The sequence below is a fragment of the Chrysemys picta genome, chromosome 2 (genome assembly GCF_011386835.1).
Source record: "Chrysemys picta bellii isolate R12L10 chromosome 2, ASM1138683v2, whole genome shotgun sequence".
NCBI lineage: Eukaryota > Metazoa > Chordata > Testudines > Emydidae > Chrysemys > Chrysemys picta.
In genome coordinates this window covers 233,101,052-233,115,466 of record NC_088792.1, presented here as the reverse complement: position 1 = coordinate 233,115,466, position 14,415 = coordinate 233,101,052, and the positions used below count along the sequence as shown (strand labels likewise).

General features: G+C 45.1%; 2 protein-coding genes across 16 annotated transcripts in view; one reads left to right on the top strand and one right to left on the bottom strand.

The window, feature by feature from the left end:
* Nucleotides 1–2,390, bottom strand: part of LOC101950738 (myb/SANT-like DNA-binding domain-containing protein 2) — a 47,338-nt gene extending 44,948 nt beyond the window's left edge. For 2 of the 6 annotated variants that reach the window (XM_065582135.1, XM_065582128.1), the window contains exon 1: nucleotides 1,875–2,008. The gene's annotated coding sequence lies outside the window, so the exon portion shown is untranslated. The other 4 variants (XM_065582132.1, XM_065582133.1, XM_065582134.1 and 1 more) reach the window with 3 other exon arrangements.
* The window catches only part of NCOA2 (nuclear receptor coactivator 2), a 254,946-nt gene continuing 242,619 nt past the window's right edge, over nucleotides 2,089–14,415 (top strand). For 6 of the 10 annotated variants that reach the window (XM_008165291.4, XM_005309786.5, XM_065582117.1 and 3 more), the window contains exon 1: nucleotides 2,505–2,644. The gene's annotated coding sequence lies outside the window, so the exon portion shown is untranslated. Of the gene's footprint in view, nucleotides 2,229–2,504; nucleotides 2,721–14,415 lie in introns of those variants that run through there. The other 4 variants (XM_065582109.1, XM_065582105.1, XM_065582108.1 and 1 more) reach the window with 2 other exon arrangements.

The window sequence follows — 14,415 nt, the reverse complement described above, 5'->3', positions numbered from 1 at the left end:
GGTTGCTGATCCCTAATATAGTAACTAGTAGCCGTAGTAGACTGCCATCCTTTACATGGGTCAGCCACTAGAGGAAGATAAGAAACATTTTGACAGTGGGATTCACAGCTAATTGAAAATGAGGGCCAGGGATAATGAGACACTGGAATCCTGGTTCTGAGGTGGCAAGTATCTTAGTGGTTACAGACTCTTCTCCTTTGTCTGCCTCCAAACCTAACTTTTTTGTCCCTGGCCCCGCCAATCTGTTCTCATCCTTGTTACCTCCCTCAAACTTTCACCTTTCCCCTGTTTCCTTTTCACACTTTTATTCCAGTCTTCCTCTTCACCACTTTCTTGCCAGGCAGGCTTCTCTGGGGGAAACATGGAAAGCACAGGAGTGTTTCCCTGCTGTCAGTTTTCTGTGTGTGGCCTGATTGATGGGAGGAGCAATTGTAAGAGATGTATCCTGTTCCCTTCTTGCAGCCCTGGGATGGAGTGGGCTCAGTTGCTGTGTGGGGACAGCAAACAGCAGTTCGGTCAAATACCAGAGCTGAGAAAGGATGGAGCTTACTCAGTGCTGGTGTAAGCTGTGGAGAATTTAGCTGCCAAACTCTAACAAGTCTTTATTGAGCATGTGCAAACAGAGGCTCCTAACTTGTGCAAATATTGGTAAATTTTTGCAAGGATGACAAAAAGTGACACTAGTGTTCCCCCCACACACACTCGGCTGCAGAATCTGGAGGTGCTAGAGCTTCTCAATAAAAGTGTTGTAAGATTTTTTAAAAACATGGACAAAACAACATAGCTTTCCTTAGTCGTGTTCTGAGAAATGGTTGAACCATTTTTGCTGAAACTTAAAAATTCAGTCTTCAGCAAACACGCAGCATGAGGAGTTTCAACCAAGACAGTTAACATCTAGCAATGTCATAAGGGACTAAAATGGAGTATTATACAGGAAAGTGTTGGGCAAACTTAATGATAGGCTTTTGGTACCTGTATTATCTACAATAATATCCTTTGGGGGTCTAGCAGAAAATTACAGCACCATGGCACTGGAGTAGGGTTACCACCTTTGAAATGCAAAAAGCGGCAATCCCCCCCACAAAGACAAGTCCACCGCAACCCCAACCTCCAACCACAAGGCAACTCTGACACTTTCCTCCTCCCAACAGCCACTGATAATATGAGAGAGAACACATATAGATAAGAAAATGATGTTATCAATCTTACTTAAACTCTGGAAGTGGGAACACTGCAGCATCTTTAGCTGGATGTATAAACTTTTCAGATTAGAGATCACAGTGTCAGGGGCGGCTCCAGGCACCAGTGCAGCAAGCGCGTGTCGGGGGCGGCAAGCCGTGGGGGGCGGCCTGCCGGTTGCTGTGGGTGGCGGGTACGCCGAAGATGCGGGACCGATGGATCTCCCGCAGGCGTGCCGTCAAAGGCTGCCTCACTGCCGTGCTTGGGGCGGCAAAATAGATAGAGCTGCCCCTGCACAGTGTATTGTGATAATAATGCAAAATTTTAGACCCATGTAAAAAAACTCCAGCAAATTATTTTTCTGGCAACTGGCAAATCCATACCAGCCAAGTGGTAACCATACATTGGAATATTATAGAGGAAAGTATTGGGCAAACTTAACGTTAACCAAACTTTGGTACCTGTATCACCTACAGTAATAAGGGGGGGGGGGGAGAGAAGAGGGGGTTTAGCATAAAAATATAGCACCATGGTATTTATCTAAGAATGAGGAAAAGTAGAGTGGGTACAAATGGAATAGTTTGATGTTTCCAATCTGCATTAAAAATAAAGCTGCTTTTTTAAAAAGAGGGGGACAATTCTGTGTGCTGGGTCTAGAACTGAACTGGCTGTGTGCTCACCACTACAGTACATACCACATTTTCACAAAGCTGCTACATTTGCTTTTCCACCTCCAGCAAAGGGTGCCTGCGTTTTGAGAAACTCGCCTTTCCATGTTGTGAACCCCATGGAGTTTGGCTCTTTGCTCGCTGAAGACACTCTTTCCAACACACACACCCCCCGCCCCGGCGCGCTTTGTTTTTGTGTGGTGGGGAGATAGGAGCGACGGCTGCTCCCTCCTTGTGGCGAACACTGGGGCCGTACAAACCGGCGCAGAGCCGCTCTCTCAAGTCTCAGCGACTGGGGAAGGCGATTCCTTGGAGGAGGAGGACGGCGGGCAAAGGGCCACATACACAGCTCGGCGACTGAGGGGCTTCTTCTTGGGCTGCGTAGGTTTCAATGGGCCATTTCCCCCGCCTCACCTAGGCGCGCTGGGCAACCCCCCGTTCGCGCTGTCCCTTCCAGAGCAGGGCCACAAGCAGCCCGGGGTGTTTCATGGAAAGCATCGGCGCGGGGAGGAAGTTTCCTCCTCGCTGGCAGCCTCGGCGAGTAGCAGCGCCGCTGCCGCGCCGGGGGAAGGAGGGAGGGCCAGACTGCGCCTGGCGGCAGCGCTCCCCGCCCCTCCTCCTCTCCGGCTAGAGGGGGGGAGGCGGAGGGGGAGTTGTGGGAGGGTCTCTCTCCATTGAAATAAACAAGCAGCCAGTTATTAAAACGGGAACATGGCGGCCGCAGCCACAGCTTTATCTTGCAAAGCGAAGGTCAGCGTCCGCGGCAGCCCCGGCAGCCGGAGACATGACTGACCCCGGTAAACACTCCCGCATGCCGCCCCCTCGGCCGGGCTCTGGCTGAGCGCTGCCGCTGCTGCCTCCCAGCCGGGTTGTGTAAGCTCGGGGACCCGCCGTGGCTCGGGCAATGGTGGCGGGGGAGGCACAGAAAGGCAGCTGATGGCAGGGGGGAGGGGGCGGCTGCTCCCCCTCCGCAGCGAAGGGAGAGGAGTTTGGGGGGCTGCGGGTGTCGCAGCGGGGTTAGCTCTGCTTCCAGCCAGCGGGGTGCAGTGAGAACTGGTGGTCAAGCAGGGGGGCGGGTTGCACCCTCAGTAGAAATGGGGCGATTACTCCCCCTCTGCTGAAGATGCGGGGTGCACTGGGGGCAGCCCCCCCTTGGGGGGAGGGGGCATGTCCCCTTTCCTGGCTGGGGGGGGGGCTGCTGTTTGCCGGGCGGCAAAGGGGGTCTAGGACGGGACTGTTCGACCCCCCCAGACACGGGGGTGCCTTGGGGCAGTGCGGGGGACAGAGGACCGTTCCCTTCCGCCGGCTGGGGTCGGGGTGTATGTGAGCTGCAGGGAAACTGTCGTTGTCTCCCCCTCCGGAGGGTAACGGGGCTGGGGGCTTCCCCCCCAGTTCCCAGCGCTCCGCGCCCGGCCACGGGCAACTTCACTTCTCTTTAACTTTCTGTGTGGGGGCGTGGGCGCGTGAAGCCGGGCAGCCCCTCCCCGCCGCCGGGCCCCTGCCCTGCGGCCGCCTACGCCCCGGGACTCTCGGCCGCCGCAATGCTGTGTGCGGCGCCGCCCGCGGGGAGGGGATCGCGGGGCCGGGGCTCGGCTGGTGCCGCTCGCGGGGCGGGGCGCTCGCCGAGGGTGGGGATGGGGGGAGGAGGCGGTGACGGCGTCAGTTGCTTCGGCTTGCCACAGCCGCGGGCAGCGCTGCCGTGGCGGGGCGGGGTGTCCCGCAGCGTGCGGGCCGAGCGGTGGGGGAGGGTGACACTAGAGCCGCCTCCTCCCACCGCTTGCCGGGACCCCGGGTGCGCGCGCGGGGGGCTGGTGTCAGGTTACAAACTGCCACCCCTCTAGATTTGCTGCGTTGCTGGTACTGAGCATGCGCATACCAAGTGAGCACGCGCAGTAACAGCTTGTGAAGCCGCTGGCTCGACACTGCCCCTTCTGCGAGGGGCGGAGTCTATGCAGGGGGCCCAATGGAATGCACGGGCCGGTCAGACAGCTGGAGGCAGGGGAGGGGCTGAGGGGGGAAGAGCAGGGATGTGGAGTAGGGACTGGGGTTCAGGCGGTGGTAGTGGGGAAATCGGGGGGAAAGTTACAGTTACCACGTGCAGTGGCTGCAAAAAAAAAGAGTGTTGCGGGGGCAGCATTTTCCCCTCGAGGAGGGGACATCTTAGCTCTGGCTGCCCAGGGCTGTGCTCCTAAAGTCACATTGTGTCCAATGCTCCCACAGGGCAGCACTTCCCTATATGATATGCTGTATTGAGCTGCTAAACGAGACTTGATTCAGTGAAATATTTAACATTGACCTATCTCCACCCACTTACAAATTATAGTTGTCATAGATGTTCTTAGTGTTTAAAGGAATAATTTATTAGTTTATATGGCTGAATAAAACCTCATATAAATTCACAGGCTTGTTTTATCTGCTGTTCTGATTGCCTGAATGGGACTGTTTTTTTCCTTGCAATACACTGTAACTAGAGTTTCACTCCTTTAAGTTGTTTAAAATGTTTTTCTTTTTCTTTTTCTTTCCTCATTTATGTTATTTAACATAGTGGAGATAGATGGTATTGTGTTATTTAATGTTTTTAATAACTAATCATTTAAAGTATTAATAGTTGCTAGTAGCTTCAGCAATCGTATCTCAGTGTTTCTACTATAGCACTTCCTCTTTGTATTATGACAGCTCTTAATTCTAATTTTTTTGGGGGTTTTTAGTACACAAGTTTATTCTTTGGGTCATATGACATCAGTGCTGACTGATTTCCTGTGTTGATGTCAAAACTTCTTCAGTTTCCTTTAATCTAACAATGGGGATTGCTTTTATCAACATTGTTTAGCCTATCTATCCAGCACTCTTGTCCTCTTTCATGAATCACCATTTTTGTGTAGAACTTGATTCCCAGATAGTCAGTACAGGCCAGATTTTTACAGGTTGGAAGCATCTAGATGCGTTTGAAAATCTAAATTTAGTTGCCTAAATACTAGGGCTGTCAATTAATTGCAGTTAACTGACACGATTAACTCAAAAAATTAATTGTGATTAAAAAAATTAATCACAATTAATCACAGTTTTAATTGCACTGTTAACCAATAGAATACCATTTGAAATTTATTAAATATTTTGGATGTTTTTCTACATTTTCATATATATTGATTTAAATTACAACACAGAATACAAAATGTATATTATTTTGATTACAAATATTTGCACTGTAAAAATAAGACATAGTATTTTTCAATTCACCTCATGTAAGTAATGTAATGCAATTCCTTTGTCGTGAAAGTGCAACTTGCAAATGTAGATTTCCCCCCCCCCCCCTTACATAACGGCACTCAAAAAACCCCAAAACAACCCAATGTAAATCTTCAGAGCCTACAAGTCCACTCAGTCCTACTTCTTATTCAGCCAATCGCTAAGACAAACAAGTTTGTTTACATTTACAGGAGATAATGCTGCCCTCTTCTTATTTACAATGTCACCTGAAAGTGAGAACAGGCATTGACGTGGCACTTTTGTAGCCGGCATTGCAAGGTATTTACGTGCCAGATATGCTAAACATTTGGATGCCCCTTCATGCTTCAGCCACCATTCCAGAGGACATGCTTCCATGCGGATGACGCTCATTTAAAAAAAAAAAATGTGTTAATTAAATTTGTGACAGAACTCCTTGGGGGGAGAATTGTATGTCCCCTGCTTTGTTTTACCCGCATTCTGCCATATATTTCATGTTATAGCAGTCTCCGATGATGACCCAGCACATGTTGTTCATTTTAAGAACACTTTCACTGCAGATTTGACAAAACGCAAAGAAGGTACCAATGTGAGATTTCTAAAGATAGCTACAGCACTTGATGCAAGGTTTAAGAATCCGAAGTACCTTCCAAAATCTGAGAGGGACAAGGTGTGGAGCATGCTTTCAGAAGTCTTAAAAGAGCAACACTCCGCTGTAGAAACTACAGAACCCGAACCACCAAAAAAGAAAATCAATCTTCTGATGATGGCATCTGACTCAGATAATGAAAATGAACATGCGTTGGTCCGCACTTCTTTGGATTGTTATCGAGCAGAACCTGTCATCAGCATGAACGCATATCCCCTGGAATGGTGGTTGAAGCATGAAGGGACATACAGGGCCAGTGCTACCATTAAGGCAAACTAGGCGGTTGCCTAGGGCGCCAAGATTTGGGGGCGCCAAAAAGCGGTGCCCCCAATTTTTTATTTTTTTTTTACAGCGTTCCTATGCCCCCTTCCTGAGCACGCGGTCGCCGCTCCACTTCTCCCACCTCCCAGGCTTGCAGCGCCAATCAGCTGTTTGGTGCCACAAACCTGGGAGGGAAGGAGAATTAGAGCAGGGCGGCGTGCTCGGGGAGGAGGCGGAGCAGAGGTGAGCTGGGGTGGGGAGCTGCCACACGGGGGGGGACACTTCAGGGTGGAGGGGGGGTGGGGAGCTGCCACAGGGCTGGGGGCGCAAGGTGGAAGTTTCGCCTAGGGCGTGAAACTTCCTTGCACCGGCCCTGGGGACATATGAATCTTTAGCGCATCTGGCTCGTAAATATCTACAACAGTGCCATGAGAACACCTGTTATCACTTTCAGGTGACCTTGTAAACAAAAGTGGGCAGCATTATCTCCTGACAACTTCGATACTGATTGTGTTGCTAACACTGCTCCTTTGCCATCAGATGTATTAGTGTCTGAATGTCTGCAGCCCCACATTTGTGTGGGTGTCATGGAAAATCAGTTAAAGCATTTGAAAATAAAGGAATTAAGAGGCTTTCCCCCCCATCAATTTCCTTTATTACCTTTGGCCTGACAAAATTTCAATAAATGGTTTAAGGAGAAATTTTTAGATGATCTTGCTCCTTCTTTTTGTCCTGCACTGGTCAGGATATCTTTCATGAGCAGGAGATTGAAGGCCCGATAGTGTCGTGGTAGATCCTGCTGTGCACACATAGAGTATTGGCCTATCTGTACATTGATCCTCACTATGAGTACAGTAATGCATACAAAGTCCCATTAGAATTAACCAATTGAGCCATGTATTTGGTGCTTTAACTGTAAAGATTCCTCTTTGATCTCGGCCTCTACCTGCTTGCTAACCACACATGTTCGAAACCTTATCTTGTACTACTCATGTTCTCCCAGGAAAATTTAACTTATAAACACAGCATTTGTTATGTTTACATCTTTTTTGCATTATGATGGTAGTATTAATCAGTCCGTTATTGCGATACCCAAAAAGGTGTGCCACAGTATGATAAGCTGCAACAAAAGTGTTTTCAGCTCACTTAGAACATTGTGATGTTGTGTCTCAGCACACTTGCATTGTGCAGGGCTGATCACCTGACCCAGAAACATCCATAAATAGGGAGTGGCAATTACTAGACATGCTCTGTATTTGTGAAGCTGTATAGGATGTTTTCATTGTAGGAAAGCTGCTTGGCAGGTCACTCCCTGTTTACTCACCTTATCGCTGAGGTAATCCAATCTCAAGAGGGGGAAATGTTATAAATATATCTGCTGATGACAGCCCTGTGACACACGTGCACACTGTGAGGGATGGTTTTGCTGACAATACTGAGAAATATTTTGAAAAGGAGGAGGATGCTGAAATTCTTATGAACATCTGAAGAAGCTGGGCATGTGTGTTGTATATTATGGCCGCATTATAGAATGATAGAAATGTAGGGCTGGAAAGGACTGAGAATCCAGCCCCTTGTGCTGTAGGAAGTAAACCTAGAGCATCCCTGACTGGTGTTTCCAACCTGTTAAAAACCTCCAATGATGGAAATGCCACAGTCTCCCTTGGCAGCCTATTTCAGATATTAACTACCCTTATAATTAGTTTTTTCCTAATATCTAACCTAAATCTCCCTTGCTGCAGATTGAACTCATTATTTCTTGTCTGATCTTCAGTGGACATGGAGAACAATTGTTCGCAGTCTTCTTTATAAAAGCCCTTACCATGTTTGAAAACTGTTAACAGGTTCCACTTCAATCTTCTTTTCTCAAGATTAAACATGCCCAGTTTTTAATCTTTCCTCATAGATTGGGGGGGTTTTTTGTGTGTTTTTTTTTTTTTTTTTACCTTTTATCATTTTTGTCTCCTTTGGACTCTGTCCAATTTGTCCATAAGTGTCTAAAGTAGGGGTCTGAAACTCGTGGCCCGCTGGCCATCTGCGGCCAGCGAACCTCCCCAATGTGACCTGCGGGGCTCCAGCAGTTTTGGGGCCAAGTCTCTCCCTTGGCCCCACCTGCCGCCCCTGGGTGCTCATTTTTCCTTCCTAAGTGTAGTACTTTGCACTTGTCTTTATTGAATTTCATCTTGTTGATTTCAGACCAATTCTCCAGTTTGTCAAGGTCATTTGAATTCCAATCCTGTCCTCCAAAGTGCTTGCAGCCCCTCCCAGCTTGGTGTCATCTTCAAATTTTATAAGCATACTCTCCACTCCATTATCCAAGTCATTAATGAAAATATTGAATAGTACCAGACTCAGGACTAAGCTATGTGGGACCCGCTAGATATGCCCTTGGAGTTTGACAGTGAACCATTGCTCACAACTCTTTGAGTATGGTTTTTCAACTAGTCATACACCTACTTTATAGCAATTTCATTTAGACCACATTTTCCTAGTTTGCTTATGGGTCGGTTGTGTGGGACTGTCAAAAGCCTAACTAAAATCAAGATATATCATATCTACTGCTTCCCCTTATCTGCTAGGTTATTAACCCTGTCAAGGAAATTTGGTCCATTTGTCATGATTTGTTCCTGACAAATCCATGTTGGTTATTCATTATAATCCTATTATTCTCTAGGTACTTACAAATTGATTGCTTAATAATTTGTTCCAGTATCTTTCCAGGTATTGACATTTTAGGCCGACTGGTCTGTAATTCCTGGTCCTCTTTGTTCCTTTTTTTTAATTGAAACTTAGGTAATTAAACCTTTGTGAATCTAGCTCTAAATCCCAATTTTAGGCTCCCCTGCAATTCCCCAAACTCTCACCAAACTTTTTAGGTGCCTAAACTCAGCACCTACATATTCAGGGTAAAACTTAAGTTTCTGCTTCTGAGCATGCACCAGGCTTCCTTAGGATGCCAATATCATACCTAAGCCCCAGAGTGATTCACGAATAAGAGAAGAGGATGGTTAGGCTATGCATATCTTGCTTGCTGGGCCCGATCTGGGCAGGTGCTCTCAGAGGCTGTGTACTGGATCGGGTCCCATTCAGAATCTGACTGGAGGAGGAGGAGGTGGTGGACACAGTACCATCATCTTCCTTATAACTTCTAGATCAGTAGCTAGAGAACTTGCCTGAAGACTCAGGTTCAATTCCAGGATTTGAACAGGGGTTTCCCACATTCCAGGTATGTGCTGTAACCATTGGTCTAGAAGTACAAGGTGGGCTCCTCCTCCGGCTGTTTTGTGTGGAGTTAGGCACCTGTCTAGCTCATTCTCTCAAGAAACAGGTTAGGCACTTAAGCCACCTAACTCCAGGAGCGGGGTTCTCATTCGTGGATGACCAGGCAGAGCTAGGTGTCTATTTGCAGTGGGGACTTAGGCTCTGAAGGGGGTGAGGGGGTGGAGTTAGCACCCTCTGGTCAGCATCTCCCATTGGCTGTCTTACGCAGCTTCCTACCTAGTAAGCAGGCTTTTGAGATCCCACTCTCAGGTGCCTCTCTCTCCCCACTCATTGTATAGGGGGTTAGGCACCTAACTCAGGATTTGTGAATTGCAGTGGTGTTCATGTGACTTTCTTGGTGCCTAAAAACTAGGTGTTGTGATTCCGAGTGTTCAGTGCTTAAGTCCCTTTGTGAATCTAGCACTTAGGTCTTTTCCTCACTGCTAAAAAAGATGATTTTGTTTAACAAGGGGTAACTGAGGTCTGGATGGGGGGTATTCTGAGGGAAAAGCTCAGTAAGGAGAAAGCACTCAGTTTTAGCAGTGAGGAAAAGGCCTGAGAAAATGTCTTTGGAAGACAATCCGAGGGCAATATACTCATGTTTGTGCCAAAGCAGCGAAATGAAAATTTTGTTTTGAAAACTTGATCAATATGTGTAACAGTGATGATGGGGGAGAGTCTGTATAAGGAAGAATGGTAGATTTTCTGCCTAATAACTTTTGTTAAAAAGGTATTCATAAGTATTTCAAATACCTTTTTACAATGCTTTACACTAGTTTCAGTGTTTTGTGTACATTCGATGTTTAATTACTGTAGGCCGTGCGGTTTCTAATCTATAATGGAAAAAGACGAATAAAGAAAAAACAGTACTTTTCTTTACGGTTTTACATACAGTAGCCATGCAGTTTAACTCTGTAAAATGCTCTTGCAAATGACAAAAATACCTTTATTTATGTCCAAATTTAAAATGTATATTTTAAAATAGTAGTAAATTGTGACTGGGTTGCCCTGAAACATCAGAGTTTGCTACCTCTGGAACAGAGGATGAGGAAAGGCAGAGGCAGCAAATTGTGGCAGGGCAACAAAAAGAAGACCTAGATTTAGTAATTGCTACTGGTAACAAATTGTGACGGTAGCAGTTGGTAGCATTACACCCCATGCTGTGTTCCACTGTCCTTGCCTCTGGGCCCCTGTGTGTGTGAGGGAGGAGTTACCTCTCCCACGTTCACTCAGCCACCTGAGCCCCAATGTATGTGGAAGGGCCTGATAGGGGGTTGGTATCTAGTTCCTTCCCCCCTGCCTGGAGGACCCAAGTGTGTGTGTTTAAACCCTACTCCACCCATTCCCTAGGGGACCCTGTGAGCTAATGTAGATCCCCCTCGTACCCCTGCTTTCCAGAGAATCCTGTGTGAGGTGTAATTGGAGCCTGGTCTTTATGTGCCCCACTACTCATGGGCCTGAATATTTCTCCCTAGCATAGAAATCACATACTTCTCTTTACAGAGAAGGGTAAGTGCATTTATAAGTTCAGCTCACTCCTACCATAAGCAAGAAGCCTGCTTAAGGTTATTGGAGTCTTAGAAATTTTGTTTAAAAATCAACAAGATTGCTAGCCAGCACCAAGTAATAATGATAGCAGATGCTCAGCATGTTAATATATTTACCTTTAACCATAGTATGCATACAAATGCCCCTCTATATACATGCAATTCAGCTATTAAAAAGTTCTACTTGCCAAAGGTGAATTCTTTATTCACCATTCCAAAAAAAAAAGTATCATTATCTTTTGGATTTTTTGTCTTTTCTTTCTGGTAAGGGGCAGGCAAGTAGATTTTTATTCTGGGCTAGCAAAATTTCATGACATTTTGAGGTTTGGCTCTAGCTACACAAATATGTTGAGAGCTATAGCAATACAATATTGCCCAAGTAGAGAAACAGTCAGAGATTTCCCTCATCTGAGGGTAGTCTGCCCAAATGAAGGAACTATTTTTACCTGAAAATTGTTTTGCTTTTGTTTTTTTGTTACTACTGTCTCTGAAGACTGTCATCATTTGTTTTATCTTTGGATTTTTATCTGCTGAACTCCTTATATAAAATCAGCTCTAGCTTCCTGGTTTTTTCAACTTGATGGCAGAGGTGGGAAACATATTGAGAGGCAATCCCAACGGTTTTGAAGGATTGCTGGTCTGCTGCATTGGCCAACTTTTTTTTTGAAGTGTCCATGTTTGACATCATTGATGATGTCAGAGCTGGCGCTAGGCATAAGCAGATTAAGCAATTGCTTAGGGCCCCAAGCAGCTCCAGGGGACCCCATTCACTTTTTTTTTTAGTATGTGTTGTGCGGGGGTGGGGGGAAATCTTACTGCTTAGGGGCCTCAGTGGGCTAGCACCACCTCTGGATAATGTCAGATTGAGCTAGGATTGCCAATTCTGATGGGACATATTCCTGGAGGTTTCATCACATGACATAATATTTAACTGAATATTAATCTTTAATTCCTGGAGATTCCAGGACAATCCTGGAGGGTTGGCAACCCTAGACTGAGCCTATTGTCCTCAAGGATTTTCTGTTGTCTTCTTATGTGCACACAGCTGTGTAGATTTTCATGACCAATCTGAATGGCAAGCAGTCGGTCACTTGACCAAAATTAGATTGTGCTATTGCCCTACTTGCACAGCTTTTGGCTGATGGACTACAGTGAAGGTATCTCACACGGGGAATGCATATGTATATAATACAAGGTACTGACACCATTCCCCACTCCCATTCCCGTTGAGTGGATTGTAGGGGTTAATTCCACAATATTCCTTATATTAGTGGGTGAGCAGAGAGAAGAGGAAACTTGGCCAAAGATACTGTGGCAAATTACTGTCTATGAAGAGTGCCATGGTGTCTTTAATGTTAATGCAGCCAATCTCGGTGATGTAAGGTCTCATTCACAAGCCCTTATAAAGAGAGTCAAACCACAGAAATGTTTAGAAGAGAACTTTTTTTTTTTTAACAAAATAAGTATCTTCTCTCCAATCTCATAAATATTTAAATAAGTGAGTTATTTATTAATGTGGGGTGAAACGTGGCCTAATCATCTTGTGGATTATACTATTTATTATTGTGGTTGCTTGTTCACTTCAAGTAAAAACCTTGAGGAACCCTCAACTTCCTATTTTCTGAAGCTTTAGGTTAGACTTTGCCTTTATTTGGCAAAGAAAGGAATCTGTATAGTCCTATTGTTGCATGACTGCCTTTGCACTCTATGAAGGCCCTTTTGTAAAAAGGCAATTTGTAAATCCCTTTGGGTTCGTTAGTACACTGTGCTGCCATCTTTAGTGCCTGAAACTCAGGTATTTGAGGAAGGAGTGGTTGGTATTTTTTTTTTTTTATAAGCATGATGCTGATGGATAAAAGAATGTAGTTGGAAGCCAAAGCTGTTAAACATAGAGCCATGATATATAAGGAGAAAATGGTCAAAGATCAGTTGCACACAGGAAAGTGACAGGTCGCTAGGATTTGTCCAGATCTTATGTAGCATACTAATTACCCTAATCCTATAGACTCAAAAGGGTGTTATTAAAGAATAGTGTTTATATTTTTATCACTACTTGTGATGCAGAGTGTGCTTTATAAACAGGCTGTGAAGTTCTATGGAGAAAGGTAAATTTAAACTGTCTATAGTCTATAGTCACAACTTCCCCCCAACTTTAAAATAAAACGGAACAGGCTCTGCTCCATCTGCAGTGAGCACAAGTTACTCTGCAGCAATAACAAAGTCATTTAGAAAGACAGCTGCTACTACAATGCCCACTGTCTTCTGCTCTTTTCATTTGTTGATGATGTCACTGGCTTATTGACAGAAGCTGTGGTACTGCGCTAAACTGGAGCACTTGCAAGAATCCTAGATGAGAATTCCTGAGACTACAGGGGTTGCTCAAATCTGAGCCAGGAGGAAACTCTGTTCATTCATTTTTTAAAATCAGTGTTTGCTAAATTGAAATAAAAAACAAATTCTCTTTATTTTCTGAGGAAAAGATTGTGCATTGAATAATGAAAAGGGTGGTTGGATCAAACTCATGTTTGTCATGTTGTTTTTTACTTAATGCTTTCACTGTCATTGGCTTCTCAAAACAATAACCTAAAAATACAATCAAGTCTCAGTGTAGTATTTGCAGAATTCTGTGCATTTCTCTCTTCACTTCGCTATTTTCAATACTCCTGATCAGACATGCCAAACGCGCAAAAAAAATGCAGAAATTGGGCTTGTTTTTGGCTTAATTGGCTTGTGAGTTGCTTGTTGGCTAGTTTTTTTGGCTTGTAGCTTGTTTGGCTTGTAGCTTGTTGTATAGCTTGTTGCTTCTTTTTTTTTTTTTTTTTTGATCGGCTCCTGGCAAGCAGGGGCAAGCAGGGCCAAGTGGGGCAGAGAGTCAGGGGTACACAGCTGGCCCACCATAGTCCCAGACTGCATGCCAGGGGAATCTAGTTACATAGTGTTGGGGTTCTTAGGGATTCCCTTGTTTGGGCCTTGTTTTGAAATGTGATTAGCTTGATTTTTGGCTTATTGTGAAAGTCGGGGTGCTTATTTACCGCGTGAAAGTTGGCAACTGTGCTCCTGTTGGCAGATAGTAAGTCCCTTAATGCATAGCTGGGGGATGGAGAGAGGGAGAAAACTCTTGAGCATATGGAGACATCCAGAAAAAGATGTGCACCGTCAGCTGTGATTCCATTGTGTGCTTGCAGACACGATCTGAGCATTTCTCTTCTTGGGAATTGCAGTCTTACAGAAGAATTCTTTGGCTTTTAGATGTCAAGATAATGAAGCTTAGGGTAGCAAATAGCTTGCAGATTTAACAGTGGATAATATAATTATCAGAACACTTGCTGTGCATTAAAACAGTATTTTTAGCAGATGTAAATAATATCTTAGCAAGTGGTAAAATGGAGTACAGTGTGGATAAAAGATAATTCATATTTGTTTCAACAGTAGGTGTATTTTATTAGTTGTCTACTCATTTCACTACAGTTAATGGTTTGTCAGCACTATTTCCATTGCACAAATACACCCTATATTTAATGATTCAGTATCTTAGCTGTTTACAATCACATCAGGCAAAAATGTGACATGTAAAATGACATCCTATGTAGTTTGAGAAATTTGGTGTGCGGGATTAAAAAAAAAT